The sequence below is a fragment of the Cajanus cajan genome, chromosome 11 (genome assembly GCF_000230855.2).
Source record: "Cajanus cajan strain Asha chromosome 11, NIPB_CcT2T_4, whole genome shotgun sequence".
Taxonomy (NCBI): Eukaryota; Viridiplantae; Streptophyta; class Magnoliopsida; order Fabales; family Fabaceae; genus Cajanus; species Cajanus cajan.
Genome location: NC_138527.1, coordinates 21,864,438 through 21,885,858, shown reverse-complemented (window position 1 = coordinate 21,885,858; position 21,421 = coordinate 21,864,438). Strand labels below are relative to the sequence as shown.

At 29.7% G+C, this 21,421-nt stretch overlaps 1 long non-coding RNA gene across 1 annotated transcript; it reads left to right on the top strand.

The window, feature by feature from the left end:
- The first annotated feature begins 2,212 nt into the window (after positions 1-2,212).
- On the top strand, positions 2,213-8,850 carry LOC145953027 (uncharacterized). Its single transcript, XR_014430547.1, has 3 exons — positions 2,213-2,781; positions 3,841-7,618; positions 8,678-8,850. It is a non-coding gene; the product is annotated as an uncharacterized LOC145953027 (long non-coding RNA).
- Positions 8,851-21,421: the final 12,571 nt, after the last annotated feature.

Here is a 21,421-nt window from a genome sequence, read left to right as displayed (position 1 = left end):
GTGAGATTATAATTTTAAAACTTATTATCATCTTTGTCAAATTTTTTCAGGTTCAAGTCAACTCACAGAAAACCCATGTCTTTTTATTTTATTATTTTAATTTTCTTGAACATTTTAAATAAACTATATTTAAAGTTGTAAATGATATTATCATTAAAATAATATAAAAATTAATAAATAAAAATTATATCTTTGAACCCGAATGTAGTCATACTGTCAAAGTGAGCTTTCCTTGCTTAAATTGAGTCGGTGTCTAAAAGACTGAAAACTACTCGCAAGTTCGAGTTTAATTAAGATATTACTGATTAAGCTAAAATAATTAGAGCAGTGTGACATGGCAGCAAGAGTTTCTTGCAAAAGAGAGAGGGTTGCTTAGTGAAGCAACCGTCCCTTAGCTTTGTAAACGGAAGGAGGCGCGGTGGTGAAGCGTTGGTTAGACGGCGGAGGCGCGGGGTTGGACGGCGGGGGCGCGCGGTTGGACATTCTGCTGTGTGACCTGATCGGAGCGAAATGGATTGAAGCCGGAGCCAACGACGCTGTTGTCGACAGCGGTGGACGTTTTGGACCCAGACCTGGGCCTGGCGCGCGGCGGAGGTGGTGGCAACAATGGTGGCATAAGGTTTTAGGCAGACAACATTGAAGTGGAGGAACGGAGACGGCGCGTCGGAGGAGGAATTGAAGTGGAAGAAAAATGAAAAGGCACTGAAAGAAGACGTTAGGCTTAAATAAATAAAAAAATAAAAATAAAAATAAATAAATAAAACCAACGACCAACCCACTGCCACAATACAATCTTGCTATAAATAGAGTATTTTATAAAATTAATTTTATTTTTCATTTTTGTAAATATATAACACAACAACTTTTTAAAATATATAAATAACAAAAATATAATTAATAATGTATTAAAAATAAAAATAATATTTATTTTAAGAATTTATTTTTTTCTTATACCATGCTTAATTAATAAGTTGTAATGAAACGAAAAGAATAATGAAATTTTATAATTAATTTTCTCAGGTATTTAAATATTTATCATTTTTTATTGTAGCGCAATTGTATTTTTTAATTAAAATTTAAATTTAGTTCATAAATGATTAGAAAAAAAATTCTAAAAATTGAATTTCTTAAAGTTTTTTACCATTGTAGTAAATTTCTGTTTAAGTTGCTTAATGCTAACATGGCACCCTGGGGACCACATTTTTCATTTTCCAATGCATGAAGCAACTCATTTGAGTTGCTTCCATTGGAGATGCCCTAATATATTGTAACACCCTGAATTTTCTACTAATACAATATTAATTATTATTTATTTTTATATTTATGAATATTTTTTTTATAGTTATTTTAATTAATTAAAGGGGTTTTATAGAATATTGTAAAGATTTGTAATAATTTAAATTATTTATGAAAATTTTTATATAAAATTCTGATTTTTTTAGGCCAGAACAGGCTGTTCCAAAAAGTGGAACGGGCCGTTCCAAACTATGAAAAAAAAAACTATTTTTGAAGTAGCAGAACGGGTCGTTCCAAAAGTGGAACGACTCGTTCTCAATTGGTAAAGAAGCCAATTTTGGTTATTCTAGAATGGGTCGTTCCCGAAGTGAAACGGGATGTTCCAAGATTCTAAAAATGCCTAAAAATCCAAGTTAGAAATGGGTCGTTCCAATGATGGTCAATGTGTGTAAAATGAACCCTAGAATGGGCCGTTCTGATTTTAGAACGAGCCGTTCCAGTTGTAAATTTTGCATGTAACGAATGACTTCAGAACGGGCCGTTTCGGATTCAGAACGGGTCGTTCCGGGTACCCTTGAATGCCTATAAATAGGAGGCATGGGTGAAAAAAAATTATAACTAACTGAGAAGGTAAAAACTTAGAGAGAGAAAGAGAGAGAAAGAGAGAGAGAGAAAGAGAGAGAGAGAAAGAGAAAGAAAGAGAGAGAAAGAGAAAGGAAGAGAGAGAAAGAAAGAGAGAGTCCAGAGGAAAAAAGTAACAAGGTCCTGTTCAAGTTTCAGCTCCTGCTTATCCAAGTAAGGGGAGAGTGAGAAATCTCGCTCGGGGATGTGGGAATAATTGTTGGATAGTCTAATTGTCGAATTGGTCCCCAATCCCTTGCTTGTTGCATGCTTCTAGGAACATGCAAAGTATTAATGTGTTCAATTTTATTTTCTGTTTGCTCTACTTTGTTCCTTGTTGGATGTAACATCCCAAAAATTTTATTCTTATGTATTGGGATTATTAGAAGGATTATCATATTTTTATACGTATTTTACTATTTATGTATACGTATTTTTACTATTTACGTATACGTATTTTACTATTTATGTATACGTATTTTTACTATTTACATATACGTATTTTACTATTCACGTATACGTATACGTGAATAGTAAATGGCTGCTAAGGAAACCACGAGGGAAGCAAGTTTCAATTTTTTAATTAATTTTAATATTTTAATGAATAGTGCATAGTAACTTATAATATTATTTTAATGAATAGTGCATAGTGCATAGTAACTTCAAAATTTCTATAAATAGGGCCCTAGGGTATTTGGAAATTCATAACTTGGAGAAGAGGTCCTAGAGAGAGAAAGAAGAGAGAGAAAGGGAGAAAGAGAGAGAGGAGGGGAAGGAAAAGGGGAGAGAGAAGAAGAAGAATCCAGTAGAGGAGGTTCTGCCTAAGGAGAGAAAGGAGGAGGAAGATAGAGGAGGTTCTACTCTAGTTACGGTCCGGTTTAAGAAAAAGAGGAGGAGGTTCTGCCTGAGTTCCTATTTATCCAGGTACGGGGGAAAAGGGGATTATTTATATGTATAGTACATGAGGGAATTGGGTAGAGGAAGAATTCCTTAGGATTATGATTGATTTTACAATTATTTGATTTGGAGAATTATTGGTTCTATTAAAATTATCTGTGTTGAGGTTTATAAATATGCCTAAGTGTAGGAATGATGATCTGTGAAGAAGAATGAATTGTAAGGAAAATGCGGTGAGCTAGATTTTGGAATAATGAGGGGTTTTACTGTTTATATTAATTATTCTATTGATTATTATATTAATGAAAGTTATTGTTATATTACTTGTTAAGAATTAATGATATTGATGTGAATTGCTTGAGGGGTATGTAAACCCTATTATATTGAGCTTATCTGTTATCTATGTGATATGGAATTGCGTACGTGATATGAATTTGAGTTATAAGATGAAAGGATGTATGAATGTGATTTTGATTGTGATTGTGGTGTCTCACATCGATGACTAGGGACGGCACGGCCCCTGGGTAAGTGGTGCTATAGGGAGGGCGTGACCCTAGCATGGTGTGGGATGAGTAAGACAGTTAACACCACCATTTATGTCGTTTATGGCAGCCCTGGCATAGGGTTAATTGCAAGAGATTGTATTGATTGTAATGTGATTGTGTTTCCTCACACCAAATGATTAGGGATGGCATGGCCCCTGGGTAAGTGATGCTACAGGGAGGGCATGACCCTGGTCTGGTGTGGGTTGAGTGAGGCAATTAACCCGTATCACTTGTGTCAGATGTGGCGAGGTCTTGACATAGTGTTAATTGTTGAGATTGGCATGAATTATTGATGATGTTGAGATTGACATGAGTTATGAATAGTGAAATAATTGTTTTAATGATGTGAATGAGAAAAGGTATAAATGATTTTGTTAATTATAAAATCTAAGTGGATTATGATGAATTGATAAACTATGATACATGATCGTAAATAATTTATTAAATAAAGAAATATGATGAGATTTTAACATGGTGTGTTTGGATGTACTTTGCATATAGATATCTTCTTTTCTCACCGTATAAATTGTGGATATTTTAGGTGGAGAAGATCCGGCTACGAGTGGCATCTAGAATGCCAACTGTTTTATTTTGGGAAATACTCTGATATTGTGACATCGGGGCAAAGGATTTTTAGGATGAAATATTTATGTGAATTTGGTACTGTAATATTATTTTGAAAACAATTTGTAAAGAATCTTGTGTTTTATGTTTGATATTTCAATTAGTGTAGTTGTTGAAGTTTCTTATGTGAACCCTTTTACTGTAACTGAAAAGATTTATTACAATGTACATGTTGGGGTAGAGGGTGTCACATTTAGTGGTATCAGAGCAGGCCGATCCAATCGGCCGTGAGTTATGAGTCTACTATGCTTGTTTGGTAGATTAATAATGTGATGAGTTGATTGATGTGCTAATGTGATGATTGATTATGTTGTTATTTGTGTGCAATGTGTTCTCAGGATTTGTATGATAGATTTTGATGAATGCTATTTTTGATTGCTTCTTTGATAATCGCTTATTTGTTGATATTTCTTGCTTACGTAAGAGGTAGTGGTTTAGTGATATCGCTTGTGTTGAAAGCATATGTGTGAATAATAGACGAGATACTGTGCTAATATTATAGGAATTATTGAGGCCTTAGATTTGAATAAGACATGGATTTATTTTAAGTGTACTAAGAGTTTACGATTAGTGAAATTTTTGAAAGCTATAGTTGTAGCGATTGAATTCAAGGATGACATATGTCGAGAAATGGGGTTTTGGTATTTTTTTTTAAGGAGAAATTGAAGAATTGATGATTTCTAGAATTTGATAGCCGCATATTTTCTAAGTCTTTTTTATACGAATATGTGAATCGTTTGGTTTAAATTTGTGGTGAGAAAATTTGATTTAAATTTGAGGTGGTAAGAAGTAAGTTTGGAAGGATTGAGGTATTTTGTGGCTTAGATGTTGATGCATTAGTGTGTAGGGGATGTTTGCACTCCCGTTATAGTTACTTTGATGAGCAAAGGTCTAGTTGTAAGCATTGAATATATCTGTGGTGATTTTTGAATTTTTAGCTAAGAAGATGATCCTTTTAAATTCTGATGTCTTCATAAGAGTTGTAGTTTAATCACTTAGCTTTCTTTGGTGATAGGTTGAGATCACGTGGGATGTGTTGTTTTCTTTGGTAGTTGTTTAAAAGAGAAGTTAGGATGTATAATAATGTTTTTGGGTTAGTAGGCAATGCAAGGATAAGAATTGACTTTGTTAAAATATTTCGGTGCGTTATCATATGGATTAAGAGGTTGTTTAAGGTTGTATGATGCTATGTGGTAAAGGTTGTTCATATGGATGATATATATGAAGGTTTAAAGTAGGTATTCGAATATGATTTAATATGCAGGTAGGTTGATATGTGGATAGATGACCTTAGGGATCAATTGGTGAATGTAGTGTGGTTAGTAAAAGTGATCTTAGGGTATGATATGATCATATTGTAGTTAAGGGTGGAGATATATTCAAGACGGATGTATGTTGAGTTATCAAAGTATTATTATTTTATTTTATCTTATTTTTATTGATTGAGTGATTGCTTGTTTAATTGATTAATTTATTTTTATTGTATGAGATAAGTTTTCTTGTCCCTATAAATTCCAGTTGAGGTAAACATGGATATGACTCTTGGAGAAGTTGTGTTTAAGTGGGGAGATATCTAATCCAGTTAGTGAAGATAAGAGTTTTATGATATTAATTTATTATTATTGGAGATTTATTAAAGGAATTTTTAAGATAGCATTGCCCTTAACTATATTACTAAGAGGGGTATTGTCTTTATGTGGGATAGTAGGTATGAGAGTAGTTCCAACTCTTAAGGCAAGATTGACTAATGTTAATACTACTAGATTTTAGAAAGTCTTTTGTGGTATATATTTATGTTCCTAAGGTAGGTTTGGATAGAATGTGAATGCAAAATGGATCAAATAATAGCTTATACTTCTAGAAAATTGAGAATTCATGAGAGGAATTACCTTACCCATGACCTTGAATTGGAGACATTACCTATATGATTCTAAGCTTGAGGTATTCAGTTTTAAATATCTATTGACCAAAAGAGATAGTTAGAAACTTCTTAAGAAATAAGATTTTGATCTTATTAGTTATTTGGCCAAAGCCATTGTGGTAATTGATGTTTTGATTAGAAAACCTTTATATTTTCCTTATGATTAGAAAGATGGATCTTTTTAAGAATTTAAGTCTGACTTGTGAGATTACTCCTAGTGGTGAAAAATTAGGTATGACTCGAATAACAAGTGGATCATTGAGAGAAATTGGAGAAATACAATTAGTTGATTCATATTGGTAACAAGATATGAGGATATAGAATAAGGTGATGGATAGAGGTTTGACTTGGTTGTAGATGGAATAGTAAAATTAGTGATTTGATATGTGTATCTAGTTAACATGCTTAGGTGTTTGATCTTTATAGATGATTATAGAAGTAATATCAATATTGTGACAGATGCTTTGATTATGATGATCACTGATATAATATTTTTTTGATTATTTAAGGATTGGATTTGATTGAAGAATTTAGAGACTTATGCTTGATGTGTGAGATTATCCTTAGGGGCATTGAATTGATTATGTTGAAAGTGATTAGTGAATTAATGGGTGAGATCAGAGAAGCCTAGGAGTCAGATCTTTTATTAGGGAATCTAATGGAGAAGATTGGTAGAAGTATAGATAACCATTTTTAAATAGAAATCGACATTGTTTTGAAGTGCAAAGAGTAAATTTGGGTGCTTAGTAACCTTGAATTAAGAAAGATGATCTTAGAAAAAGGACGTAATAGTACTCTTAGCATTCATTTAAGAACTACTACGATGTATCAGAGTAGCGCAGCGGAAGTATTATGACCTATGATGAAGAGAGGAGTGAAGCAATTGTATACTTGTGATTAGCATACTATAAGTCTTTAAGAATTTTGTAGCACTTGGACGCTCCATGTTGGAAGTAAAATGGTGAATGGATAAGACTTTAGTGATAGATTTGTCTGAGACACTTAAGAGATTGATTTTGTTTATATGGATAGGCTTGTCAAGGTTATTTGTCTTACCCTTAGAAATCATTTGATGAAATTGATAGAGTTGTATAAGTAAGGTAATGAGGTTGCATAAGAATTAGAAGTAAGAAGCGAAGAGTTTATCATTGCAAAAATTTCGAGGACGAAATTTCTAAAAGGAGGGGAGTAATGTAACATCCCAAAAATTTTATTCTTATGTATTGGGATTATTAGAAGGATTATCATATTTTTATACGTATTTTACTATTTATGTATACGTATTTTTACTATTTACGTATACGTATTTTACTATTTATGTATACGTATTTTTACTATTTACATATACGTATTTTACTATTCACGTATACGTATACGTGAATAGTAAATGGCTGCTAAGGAAACCACGAGGGAAGCAAGTTTCAATTTTTTAATTAATTTTAATATTTTAATGAATAGTGCATAGTAACTTATAATATTATTTTAATGAATAGTGCATAGTGCATAGTAACTTCAAAATTTCTATAAATAGGGCCCTAGGGTATTTGGAAATTCATAACTTGGAGAAGAGGTCCTAGAGAGAGAAAGAAGAGAGAGAAAGGGAGAAAGAGAGAGAGGAGGGGAAGGAAAAGGGGAGAGAGAAGAAGAAGAATCCAGTAGAGGAGGTTCTGCCTAAGGAGAGAAAGGAGGAGGAAGATAGAGGAGGTTCTACTCTAGTTACGGTCCGGTTTAAGAAAAAGAGGAGGAGGTTCTGCCTGAGTTCCTATTTATCCAGGTACGGGGGAAAAGGGGATTATTTATATGTATAGTACATGAGGGAATTGGGTAGAGGAAGAATTCCTTAGGATTATGATTGATTTTACAATTATTTGATTTGGAGAATTATTGGTTCTATTAAAATTATCTGTGTTGAGGTTTATAAATATGCCTAAGTGTAGGAATGATGATCTGTGAAGAAGAATGAATTGTAAGGAAAATGCGGTGAGCTAGATTTTGGAATAATGAGGGGTTTTACTGTTTATATTAATTATTCTATTGATTATTATATTAATGAAAGTTATTGTTATATTACTTGTTAAGAATTAATGATATTGATGTGAATTGCTTGAGGGGTATGTAAACCCTATTATATTGAGCTTATTTGTTATCTATGTGATATGGAATTGCGTACGTGATATGAATTTGAGTTATAAGATGAAAGGATGTATGAATGTGATTTTGATTGTGATTGTGGTGTCTCACATCGATGACTAGGGACGGCACGGCCCCTGGGTAAGTGGTGCTACAGGGAGGGCGTGACCCTAGCATGGTGTGGGATGAGTAAGACAGTTAACACCACCATTTATGTCGTTTATGGCAGCCCTGGCATAGGGTTAATTGCAAGAGATTGTATTGATTGTAATGTGATTGTGTTTCCTCACACCAAATGATTAGGGATGGCATGGCCCCTGGGTAAGTGATGCTACAGGGAGGGCATGACCCTGGTCTGGTGTGGGTTGAGTGAGGCAATTAACCCGTATCACTTGTGTCAGATGTGGCGAGGTCTTGACATAGTGTTAATTGTTGAGATTGGCATGAATTATTGATGATGTTGAGATTGACATGAGTTATGAATAGTGAAATAATTGTTTTAATGATGTGAATGAGAAAAGGTATAAATGATTTTGTTAATTATAAAATCTAAGTGGATTATGATGAATTGATAAACTATGATACATGATCGTAAATAATTTATTAAATAAAGAAATATGATGAGATTTTAACATGGTGTGTTTGGATGTACTTTGCATATAGATATCTTCTTTTCTCACCGTATAAATTGTGGATATTTTAGGTGGAGAAGATCCGGCTACGAGTGGCATCTAGAATGCCAACTGTTTTATTTTGGGAAATACTCTGATATTGTGACATCGGGGCAAAGGATTTTTAGGATGAAATATTTATGTGAATTTGGTACTGTAATATTATTTTGAAAACAATTTGTAAAGAATCTTGTGTTTTATGTTTGATATTTCAATTAGTGTAGTTGTTGAAGTTTCTTATGTGAACCCTTTTACTGTAACTGAAAAGATTTATTACAATGTACATGTTGGGGTAGAGGGTGTCACATTGGAAGTAATAAATAAATATGTAATTAATGTTAAAAAACAATTAAGTTTTAATATGAATAAGAATACTCTCTGTGGATTCCTGTGCGGACCTTATGAGGAATAATTTTGACATGATTATGTGAAATATGCACAAATGACATAAAACATAAGAATGGACTATTGAGACAAGCTATGATTATGAGAATATGAAAAATGATGACATGATGTACTAAATGAAATTCTGTAATAAGTCAAATGTTGAGTCAATGAAATAATGAATGTATGACATGCATCATATACACATACAACTCCAGGTGTGCCGCTTATGCTGCATACCAGTGATGTAATGAGATATTTTAGGTGTACCTTAGGGTCACCCACGATGTAACATGCTAACAAGGTGTACCTTAGGGTCACCCATGATGTAACATGCTAACAAGGTGTACCTTAGGGTCACCCACGACGTAACATGCTAGCAAGGTGTACCTTAGGGTCACTAGTGATGTAACAAGCTATGAGAAATGTGAAACTTCCGTATGGCGCCACATGCATGCATTTATGAGTCGAGTCCATGACATCATTGCATGATAAATAAGTGTATATGTGAAACTTCTGTAATAAGTCAAATGTTGAGTCAATGAAATAATGAATGTATGACATGCATCATATACACATATAACTCCAGGTGTGCCGCTTATGCCGCATACCAGTGATGTAATGAGATATTTTAGGTGTGCCTTAGGGTCACCCACGATGTAACATGCTAACAAGGTGTACCTTAGGGTCACCCATGATGTAACATGCTAACAAGGTGTACCTTAGGGTCACCCACGACGTAACATGCTAGCAAGGTGTACCTTAGGGTCACTAGTGATGTAACAAGCTATGAGAAATGTGAAACTTCCGTATGGCGCCACATGCATGCATTTATGAGTCGAGTCCATGACATCATTGCATGATAAATAAGTGTATATGTGATATTGATTATGTATGTGTATTGTTTACATGTGACTTATATTTGTTGTGTGTATTATCTAACTTTTATTTCTGCACCTGAAACTGAGTGAGATGTTTCTCACTCCCTTGTTGTTCTTGTATATGTTTAAATTATGTTGCAGGTGATCATCATCATAAGGATGTTGGTGATGAGGCTTAAGGCTTCAGTTGGGCATGCTCTGATAGGATGTGACATCGTGCATAGGTAGACTTAGTTTAGGATGTTATTGTTTTAAAAGTCTTAGTTTTCTTTTCTTTTGTAATTTTGAACGTTCTTGATAAAAGACCAAAATGTGCATCTTTGTCGTATTATTTTTATTACATGATTTGGAAGTTATAAATTAATTCCTAACTAGGAGGCACAACCACCTTTCATGGAATTAATTTATATTTTTCTTTATATGATTTCTTGAGTTTTGATACTTACATGTTAACTTTTTATGATTTATGAGTTATGAATGTGAATCTTCTACCTTATGATATTTGAGACAATTGTTTTATCCATGAAAGATGTTATCAAAGATTTTATTTACTCAAAAAGAAAAAAAAATTATTGTTTACACTTATTGTGTATCAATATGTTGGGGTAGAGGGTGTCACATATACTCTTACCTATTTTTTAGTGGAAGTAAGTTAGCAACCTACACCAAAATTTTAGGACAAAAAAATAACTCATTTCTTTTGATTTGGTTAATTTGTATAAAGGATATTATAGTAATTTAATTTAATTTTAAATGAAAATAAAATATTTTTTCTCTCTTATTAAGAGCATTCCCTAAGTCATTTCTCTCTCCTATTAAATTCCTTCTCCAACTCATTTCTCTTTCCTATTAAATTCTTTCTCTAACATATTTATCTCTCTCTTATTAAATTTCTTCTTTAACTCATTTCTCTCTCATCTCTCATGATTTCTCTCCCCTTTCTCTATGAACAAATAAAAATTAATTGATACAAAAAATAAATGAATTGGAGAATGAAATTAATAAGAGAGAGAAAATATTTTATTTTCAGTTAAAATTAAATTAAATTACTATAATATCCTTTATACGAATTAACCAAATTAAAATAAATGAGTAGTTTTTTTGTCCTAAAATTTTGGTGTAGGTTGCTAACATACTCCCACTAAAAATAGGTGGGAGTATATTAGCATTCCCCTATATATATATATATATATATATATATATATATATATATATATATATATATATATATATATATATATATATATATATATATATACAGAGAGAGAGAGAGAGAGAGAGTGTGAGAAGGGTTTAAACGTGTAATTTTTACTAAATATTACATCATTTAATAACATTATATTAAATGTGAAATTTATAAATCCAATCGTTGAATTATAATTTCATATTATTTTATATGTTTATATCAAATTTTGTTAAAATTGAACAGAAGATAATCAAAGTGTTTCCCACTAATCTCTTATTTTTCTGGATTTGAAAATTTCTCACCTTGGTCTATCATTAACTTCTGATTTGGATCCATAAAACTATTGATTAGGATAGTGTGATCTAGTTTGTAAAATGCATCGCTCTTTGTATGAATTGAAACAATTATCTCAAGCTTGGTTTGGTATATTAAGTTACATTGTGCATATTTTTGATTTAAAACAAAGTGAGGAGATCATTTAGTTTTTTATTTATCATTCTCTTGGGAAGTGTGTTTATTTAATGGCCATATTTTATTATAAATTTTATTTTGTAAGAATAAAGTATCAAATTATCTTAGATTAATATAAAATTTTGTATATATGATTTAAGAGTAAAAAATTTTCAATCTAACTGTTAGATTTATAAAATTCACATTGAATATAAAATTATTGAGCGGTGTAATATTTAGTAAAAGTTACACCAGTGTCATTTGAACCATCCTCATACATATATATATATATATAGCATTTATTTTTATTTCTATTTTTATTTTGTTTCAAATATATTTCTCGATCTTAATTTCAAATTTTATTTTATTTAACAACAAACACTAAAAACTGTTTTTCTTAATCATATCAAATCATTTTTGCTTTTATCTCTATTTGTTTACTTGACTTTCTTAACTACTTATCTCTTTAGATATTTCTTTTTTATATTTATTTTTAAATTAAATTTCAATGATTTAAAAAAAATTAAATGTTTAAATATGTTTTTAATCGCTAAAATTTAAAATAAATTTTTTTAGTACATCAAATTTAAAATTATTGTTTTAGTCCCTACAATTTTTAAAAATATTATTTTAGTCTTTTAAGTCATTAATACAAAATTTATAAGTAATAGATTGAGAAAGATATGCAATATCAACTAAGTTTAATGTGATATTTTCACTAACAAAGACACAAATATATAGATTTTATGCAACAATATTTGATAAATTTTCTAACAAAATTTAAGTATAAGGACTAAAAAAGTCAGTTTTGAATTGATGGGTTAAAAATAAATTTATCTTAAATTTAAGGGATAAAAAAAATTTATCTTAAATTTGAGGTAGTAAAAATATATTTAAACTAAAATTTAATAATTAAAAATAATCTTGTATCTCAATATATTATTTATTATAAATTTAAAATATAATTTATATATTCAAAATATTAATATAACAATTTTTAATTACAACTTAATTTATATGTTAAAAAATATTTATTTTAGTAAAATAAAATTGTTTTGGATTTTGGTGAGACCGTTCTTTTCATAAGATTTAAGAAAAGATAATTTATTTCTTTTATGAAATTTTATTTTAGTAATATTTTAAAATATAAAATTTATTTTTTTAGATTTAATAAAATAAAAACATTTAATTTTAAAAAAAATACATATTATATTTTTAAAATGACAATTGACATTACACATGACTTGAAATGGATAACTACACGTTGGCTTAATGATACATACCACACTTGATGATAAAGAAAAAAAACACATGTTCAATGTCATAGTTAATTGCAAGAACCCGAATTTCGAACAAAGTTATTTAAATTGATTTTATTTTTGATATATTTTAAATTTATTACTTTACAAAGCCTAATATTAAGCTCCAATTTTGGAAATTAAACAAAACCCAAACTGATACTACTAAAAAAGTGTTATTTTTCTGTAAATTTTTCTAAAAAAAATATTTGCAAAATTTTTTTTTTGCAAATTTTCTTGCAATAATAATTTCAAAATTTTTTTTTACAAATTTATTTGTAAAAAATAATTTATAGATATTTCTTACAAATCTTTTATGAAAAATAATCTACAAGAAATTCTTACAAATTTTGCTACAATTTTAATGATCATAGAAAATGTTTTTTCATGATAAAAATTTCTAGAAAATTTTGTAAGAATTTTATTTTGTTTCTTGCAGATTTTCTTATAAAAATAAATTTGCAAATAATGTTTACTATATGGTAGAAAAATTTTGCAGGTAACTTTTCCTGTGGATTTTCTTGCTAATTTTAATTCACAAGAAAAATTAAAAAAATGTTTAAATTTATAGGTTTAATAATTAAAATATTTTTAATTAAAAATTTTTATTTTACTAAATTATTTATAAATATATCATTATAATTGATTTTTATTTTTATTTTAATTAAATTAAATATATAAAATTTTATAAATATGATAAATAAATGATAATGAGTTTTAATTTAATGATAATTTATAAAATCTTAAAATTAAAAGTATTTGTTCAATAAAATATTATTTTACTAAATCATTTATAAAGATTTCATGAAAATTAATTTTAATTAAAAATATTAATAAATTAAATATTTATTTTAATTAAATGTATAAATTAATGATGATGAGTTTTATTTTAATAATAGTTTTAAAATAAAATTATTTAATAAAAAACTAATTTTTTTTAGAATATTGAATATGTTAAGAGTTAAAATAATTTATAATAATATAATTTTGTTGTTTAATATAATAAATTAATCCTCTTTCTAAAGACATGATTTAATTACTATTTTAAAAAAACTTCAAGTTCCACGTCGATTGAAAATAAAACAATCAAAGAGTATATAAATTGGGGGCAACACTTACCTTACAAGTTGATTTTGTATCTTTGAGTGTTAAACTTATAATCAACAATCTTAGAATTTAAAAGGTTATGTATCACATGTTAGAGGTGTGGAAGCAAATTTCTTAATATTTCGGATGGATTCATTGTTGGCATTTGAAAGTTAAAGACTTATTAATAGAACTTGTAGTAATTTCTCTAAAGATATTATCTGAAGATAAAATTTCGCAAAAAAATTCGTATAGAAACCGTTGAAAAATTATCTTATAATTTAAAATTTAATTAAATATTTAATCTAATTAATTCTTTTTTTTTTATTCTAACATTCCAAAACCAAAAAAACGGATATGGTACGGTTTTTTCTTCCTGACCAAGTCTTGCTTGCATCCACGATTTTTACTGTTACCACCGAAAAGGTTGCAAAAAATAAACAAACCACTGATGCATGCACGTATTCATCTTTTGAAAAAGGTATCTAATTGTGCCTATATAAATATATTAATACGAAGGAAAACACATACACAACAAGTTCATTTTATCTCTCTCTCAATATTATTTCTACTAAAAATTATAATTTTGGAGCGGTGTTCTTTGGTTCAGGGATCTTTTGCTGCACTCGAACGGTCTAACGGGTTGACGTATCTTGGGAGAGGAGCGCACTATAAGACTCTAAATTACCAGTGCAGTGGGGATGTTTTCTCTCTAAGGATAGCGCTCTGCGTGCTTCAACTCAGGCTACTCTAAACTTATTATTTAATATTCTAAGTTGCTCTTTGTGTTTAATTAGTTGTTACTGATTGCTCTGTTTTAATTTTATAATATTCATTGTGTTGTTGATATTGGTTTTATTGGAAAATCTAAATATTTTTTTTTGTGTTCTATTAAATTTATTTTTATAACAATCTTAGAGAGAAACTTTTCTTTTCTTGTTCAATATCAACATGTCTGCAATGGACATTTTAAATTCTTTGAGTAGTAAGCCATCAAAATTTACTGGTGAAAATTTTTTATGTTGGCAACAACAAATGAAATTTTGGCTTACAGAGTTGAATTTGTTTTATGTTATTTTAAATGGAAAATCTGAAAATTGTTCTAAATGTGCCTTGGTTGAAGCTAGTTCTTCTAGTGATAAAGATATTTTGTGTCATGGTCATATTTTGAGTGCTCTATCTGATAATATTTATAAAATATTTTGTCATACAAAAACTGCTTTGGAGTTATGGGACGCTCTTGAACTAAAGTATGGTTCTGCTGAAAAGGGTTTAAGAAAATACTCTTGTGAAAGAATGATTTATTTTCAAATGGAAGATGGAAAACCTTTCTCTGACCAAGTTCATGAATTTGAAAATATTATTTATGATATGAAAATGAAAGAAATTACTTTGCTTGACATAATGCTTGTTAGTTTGTTAATTTCTAAATTGCCTCCTTCTTGGTCTGAATTTGCAAGAAGCCTTAAACATAAACCCGATCATTTCACTTTATCTGATTATTGGTTACCTTGCGAATTGAAGATAAACATCGTATTTCATAAAAGGATTCTAAGAAAACCCCTTTTCAGGCTAAGGCTCATTTAGTGGAAAACGCTAATAAGCCTAAACAAAATTTTTTCAAAAAATCTGGGTTTTCCAACAATAATAAATTTGGTCAAAGCTCTCATTTCTCTAAAAATAAAAACAAAGCGTTTAATAACAACTACAAACCAAAGAGTAAAATTCAAGGAAATGAGTCCTTCTACTTTGTTTGTGGAAGAAACAATCATTTTGCTAAAGATTGTTTTCATCGTCGTCGTCAACCAAAAGACATTACATCTGATCTCAAATCTTCATCTCAGCCTCAAACTAATGTTATTACTGCTAATGCTAGCTCAGATTTCCCATCTAACAGGTATCATGTCACTAGCCTAGAGTTAAACTTTATTTATAACTCAAATGATTGGTGGATTGGCTTTGGAGCTAATGTTCATGTGTGTGCTGATAAAAAATTATTTTCTTCATATCAGGAATGTGGCACGCGTACTGTAAGCATGGGGAATGGGAGCCTAGCACGTTTCATTGGTCTAGGCCGAGTAGAATTAGAATTATCTTCAAGAAATTGTCTTGTTTTAGATGAAGTTTTTCATGTTTCTAAAATTAGAAAAAATTTGATTAATGCTGCTTTGTTAGTTCAACAAGGTTTTAAAGTTGTTTTTGAATCCAATAGAGTTGTAATTTCTCGACATGGTTCTTTTGTTGGGAAATGATATATTTGTGATGGTTTATTTAAACTTAGTATCATGTCTTCCTTTATTAATAAAAATTCTACCATTTCTTCATCTTCTATTTCAAATGTTGAATGTTGTGACATTTGGCATGGTAGACTTGGACATGTTAGCTTGAATTCTATTAAAAGAATGATGACACTTGATCTTATTCCTAAATCTTTTAATGAATTGAAACAAAAATGTGAAGTTTGTGTTCAAGCCAAACAACCTAGAAAATCTTTTCAAAATTCTGTCCAAAATGAAACTTGTGTGCTTGAAATCATTCATAGTGATATATGTGATAGTAATGGTGTTATTACTCGTGGTGGAAATAAATACTTTATTACCTTCATTGATGACTTCTCAAAATATTGCTATGTATACTTGATTATTCATAAAAGTGAGTTATTTGAAAAATTCAAGGTTTATAAAGCAGAAGTTGAAAATCAATTAGAAAGGAGTATTAAAATTCTTCGTTCTGATAGAGGAGGGGAATATTCTTCTAATGAAATGGGTGAATTTTTTGAAACACATGGCATAATTCATGAAGTCACTCATCCCTATGCTCCTCAATCTAATGGAATTGCTGAAAGAAAAAATCGTACTTTATTAGACATGATAAACGCTATGCTTATAAGTTCTGGTTTGCCTGATAATTTGTGGGGGGAAGCTTTGTTTACTGCATGTCACATTTTGAATAGAATTCCTTATAAAAATTCCGATAAAACCCCTTATGAACTTTGGAAAAATAGAAAACCAAATTTGAAATATCTCAAAGTGTGGGGCTGTCTTGCAAAGGTGAATATTCCTATTAATAAGAAAAGAAAAATTGGTCCCAAGACGGTTGATTGTGTTTTTCTAGGATACTCTTTACATAGTACTACTTATAGATTTTGTTATTAATTCTGAAGTTTCTGAAATTTCTAATAATATAATTATGGAATCTAGAGATGTTGTTTTCTTTGAAAATATTTTTCCTTTGAAGAATTAATTGTCTAAACCTGTTTATGATACTTCTAGCTCTGTTTTACCTTCTAGTAGTACTGTTAACAAGGATTTTGAACCTAGAATTAGTAAAAGAATTAAAAAAGCTAAAGATTTTGGTCCTGAATTTTATTCTTTTTTACTTGAAAATGATCCTAAAACTTATAGTGAAGCTATGAGATCCGTTTATGCACCTTTTTGGAAAGAAGCTATTAATGATGAAATAGATTCTCTTAAAATCAATAAAACTTGGTTTTTGACTAACCTTCCTCCTGGTTGTAAGAGTATAGGTTGTAAATGGGTTTTCCGGAAAAAATTGAGAACAGATGGCTCCATAGATAAGTTTAAGGCAAGACTTGTTATTATTGGTTATAAATAAGTAGAAGGTGTAGATTTCTTTGATACATACTCTCCTGTTTCTAAAGTTACTACTATTAGAGTTTTAATTGCACTTGCATGTGTTTTTAATTTGGAAATCCATCAAATGGATGTAAAAATTGCCTTCTTAAATGGTGACTTGGAAGAAGAAATTTACATGAATCAACCTAAAGGTTTTATAGAACCTGGAATGGAAAATAAAGTTTGCAAGCTTGTTAAATCCTTGTATGGTTTAAAACAGGCTCCCAAACAATGACATGATAAATTTGATCAAGTTGTTTCTTCATATGGATTTCAGTTTAATAATAGTGATAAATGTGTTTATGTAAAACAATTTGATGATAATTCATGTGTTATTTTATGTCTCTATGTGGATGATATTTTAATCTTTGGTAGTAATCTACATGTTATAAATGATGTGAAGTCTTTCTTGTCTAGTAATTTTGAAATGAAGGATCTTGGTCTTGTTGATGTTATTTTAGGTATTAAGTTGATTAAGAATCATGATGGTATTGTTTTGAAACAATCACATTATATTGAAAAATTGTTAAAAAAGTTTAATTATTTTGATGTGAAACCAGTTTCTATCCCTTTTGATCCTAGTATTAAATTGAAGAAAAATATTGGTGAAAGTGTCTCTCCTCTTAAATATTCTCAAATTATTGGTTCCTTGTTACATTTGTCTAATTTCTCAAGACCGGACATTGCATATGTTGTTGGTAAGTTAGGAAGATATACTCATAATCCTGATCATTCACATTGGCTTGCTCTAGAAAGGTTATTTAGATATCTCAAAGGAACTGTTAATTATGACATTCACTATGCATGTTATCCTACTGTTATTGAAGGTTTTTGTGATGCAAATTGGATTTCTGACTCTGATGAAACTAAATCTACCAGTGGTTATGTCTTTACTTTAGCTGGAGGTGCAGTAGCTTGGAAATCTGTAAAACATACTATTATTTCTCGTTCTACTATGGAAGTTGAAATAATTGCCTTAGATACTGCTAGTAGTGAGGCTGAATTTCTTAAAAATTTACTATATGACTTGCCATTATTAAATAAACCTATACCTCCAATCTCAATGCATTGTGATAGTCAAGTTGCCATTGCTAAAGTTACTAACAAAAGCTTTAATGAAAAAAGAAGGCACTTGAGAATAAGACACAAATGTATTATAAATTTGATAACTCATGGTGTTATTTCTATTGATTTTATCAAGTCTAAAAATAATCTTGCGGATCCACTCACAAAAGGGTTGACACGTCAACAAGTACTTGAATCGTCGAGGGGAATGGGACTAAAGTCCATCAACTAGTTGCAACAATGGACACCCGTCTCCACATAAATGGCGATCCCATAAATGGAGTTCAATGAGTAATAACGAAATTGTTTGTTAACTAAGTACACCATTGTAAATTGTAAAATTATTGCATGTTCCATTCCTATGGCGAGGTGTACTCTAAAGTAAACTGTGACAGTAATAAGGTTGAGGTATTCAAATATTTATATTTATTGTGTTAAAATTAAAAATACCTCTTAATGGACCCAATGACAATTGTTGTAGGGGTGGGTGTCACAGACCACCCTTGGAAGGGTTCACCTAGTGAGTGTGGTGGTGGGGCCGCTACTGTGAGATATATGGGCAATCTCTAAATCACACTCACGAAACAAGATACATGCGCAAGGCCGTAATGCGCTCCACTGATTAGAACTCAAATGAACACCTTTATTATACGTGTTATGTTCTAAAATTTGGTTAAAGGGATATGGCTCAAGACAATTATGTCTCCATATTCTCTCAAATGGAAGTTCATATGCACTAGGTATAAGTCTCAAACCCGGAAGGTTCCTTGTACTGAAAATATAATATATCATGTTCCATTAAAATATTTAAGTTTATATATATATATATACATATATATATATATATATATATATATATATATAATTACATACCATTTTTTTCATATTTAAAATTTTAAATTAGTGGAGGATTGTTGAAAAATTATCTTATAATTTAAAATTTAATTAAATATTTAATCTAATTAATTCTTTTTTTTTTTTATTCTAACGTTCCGAAACCAAAAAAAAGGATATGGTACGGTTTTTTCTTCCTGACCAAGTCTTGCTTTTGTTTTTAAAGTGGTTAGCACACGCATCCACGATTTTTACTGTTACCACCGAAAAGGTTGCAAAAAATAAACAAACCACTGATGCATGCACGTATTCATCTTTTGAAAAAGGTATCTAATTGTGCCTATATAAATATATTAATACAAAGGAAAACACATACACAGCAAGTTCATTTTATCTCTCCCTCAATATTATTTCTACTAAAAATTATAATTTTGGAGCGGTGTTCTTTGGTTCGGGGATCTTTCGCTGCACTCGAACGGTCTAACGAGTTGACGTATCTTGGGAGAGGAGCGCACTATAAGACTCTAAATTACCAGTGTAGTGGGGGCGTTTTCTCTCTAAGGATAGCGCTCTGCGTGCTTCAACTCAGGCTACTCTAAATTTATTATTTAATATTCTAAGTTGCTCTTTGTGTTTAATTAGTTGTTACTGATTGCTCTATTTTAATTTTATAATATTCATTGTGTTGTTGATATTGGTTTTATTAGAAAATTTAAATATATATATTTTTTGTGTTCTATTAAATTTATTTTTCTAACGGAAATAATGTTTGCTATGAATTTTTATACAAAATTCATATAAAAAATCGAATGTAATAAAAGAAATTATAGTAGTGTGAATGAATATTTATATAATAATTTCCTTTCAAATCATTAGTGAAAGTGGTGCTTAATTTTATAGTACGAAACAAATAATAAATGTATAATATATTAATATGAACTACGAACCCAAAGACATACAATGATAATGATAGTTAAAGAAGATGTATGATGTAAGCCTAAATACATTGCATGATTATGATAGGCTATCAAAATTAAAAAGACATACCATGCATGATAATGATACATGCATGAATAATAAGCCCAAAGACGTAGAAACTACAAAACAGTGACGTTCTTCTAACATACTTTTGGTTCTAAGTAGTTAACATGCGAGAATACGTTCAAATATAATTGCTGGTTATGTAACTTTTCTTACGATTATGAATTCTTGAAAATTGACATTTATCTAATTTTATGAATTCTTGAAAATTGACATTTATATGAATTCTTGAAAATTGACATTTATCTAATTTAATTATATTTATATACTTTCTCTACGTGCTTAACAAACCCGTGGCAAGTGCGATAAGAACGACACAAAGGTGAGGGGTGAGGTCTTAATTTTTTCTATACCATGATTATGACAATTATAAGACAAAGCATGAATTGTGAACCCAAAGACATACCATGATGATCATATAATTTAAATTACAAACCACACAGCACATTTGTACTAAAGATATACCATGATTACGGTAAGTTATAAAAAATGATAATACATTTTCCGGATTGAGTTTTTCGGAGCCCTGAAAAAAAAATGTTCTATAATTATTTAAATATTAGTTATGATCTTAATTTTTAAATTTAAAGGTGTAAACAATAAATATAAATAACTAAATATATTTGTTAAAAAAATTACAAACCACACAGCACATTTGTACGAAACTATGAATTATCCTAAAAAATTATTGTACAATAAAAAAAACTATCAATAATGATAACGTATAACAAAAAAGTTTAAAATGACTAAGTGGTGGTTTATGATTTGATGCCAAGATTGCAAAATAAAAAAAAATAGAGAAATTATTGAAAATAACCTTTATTTATAACTCTACTTTAACATTTATAGATATTTTGGTAAGAGAAAAAGATGAAATATATATAATAATATTGTTGATTTATTTTCTTAAAATCAA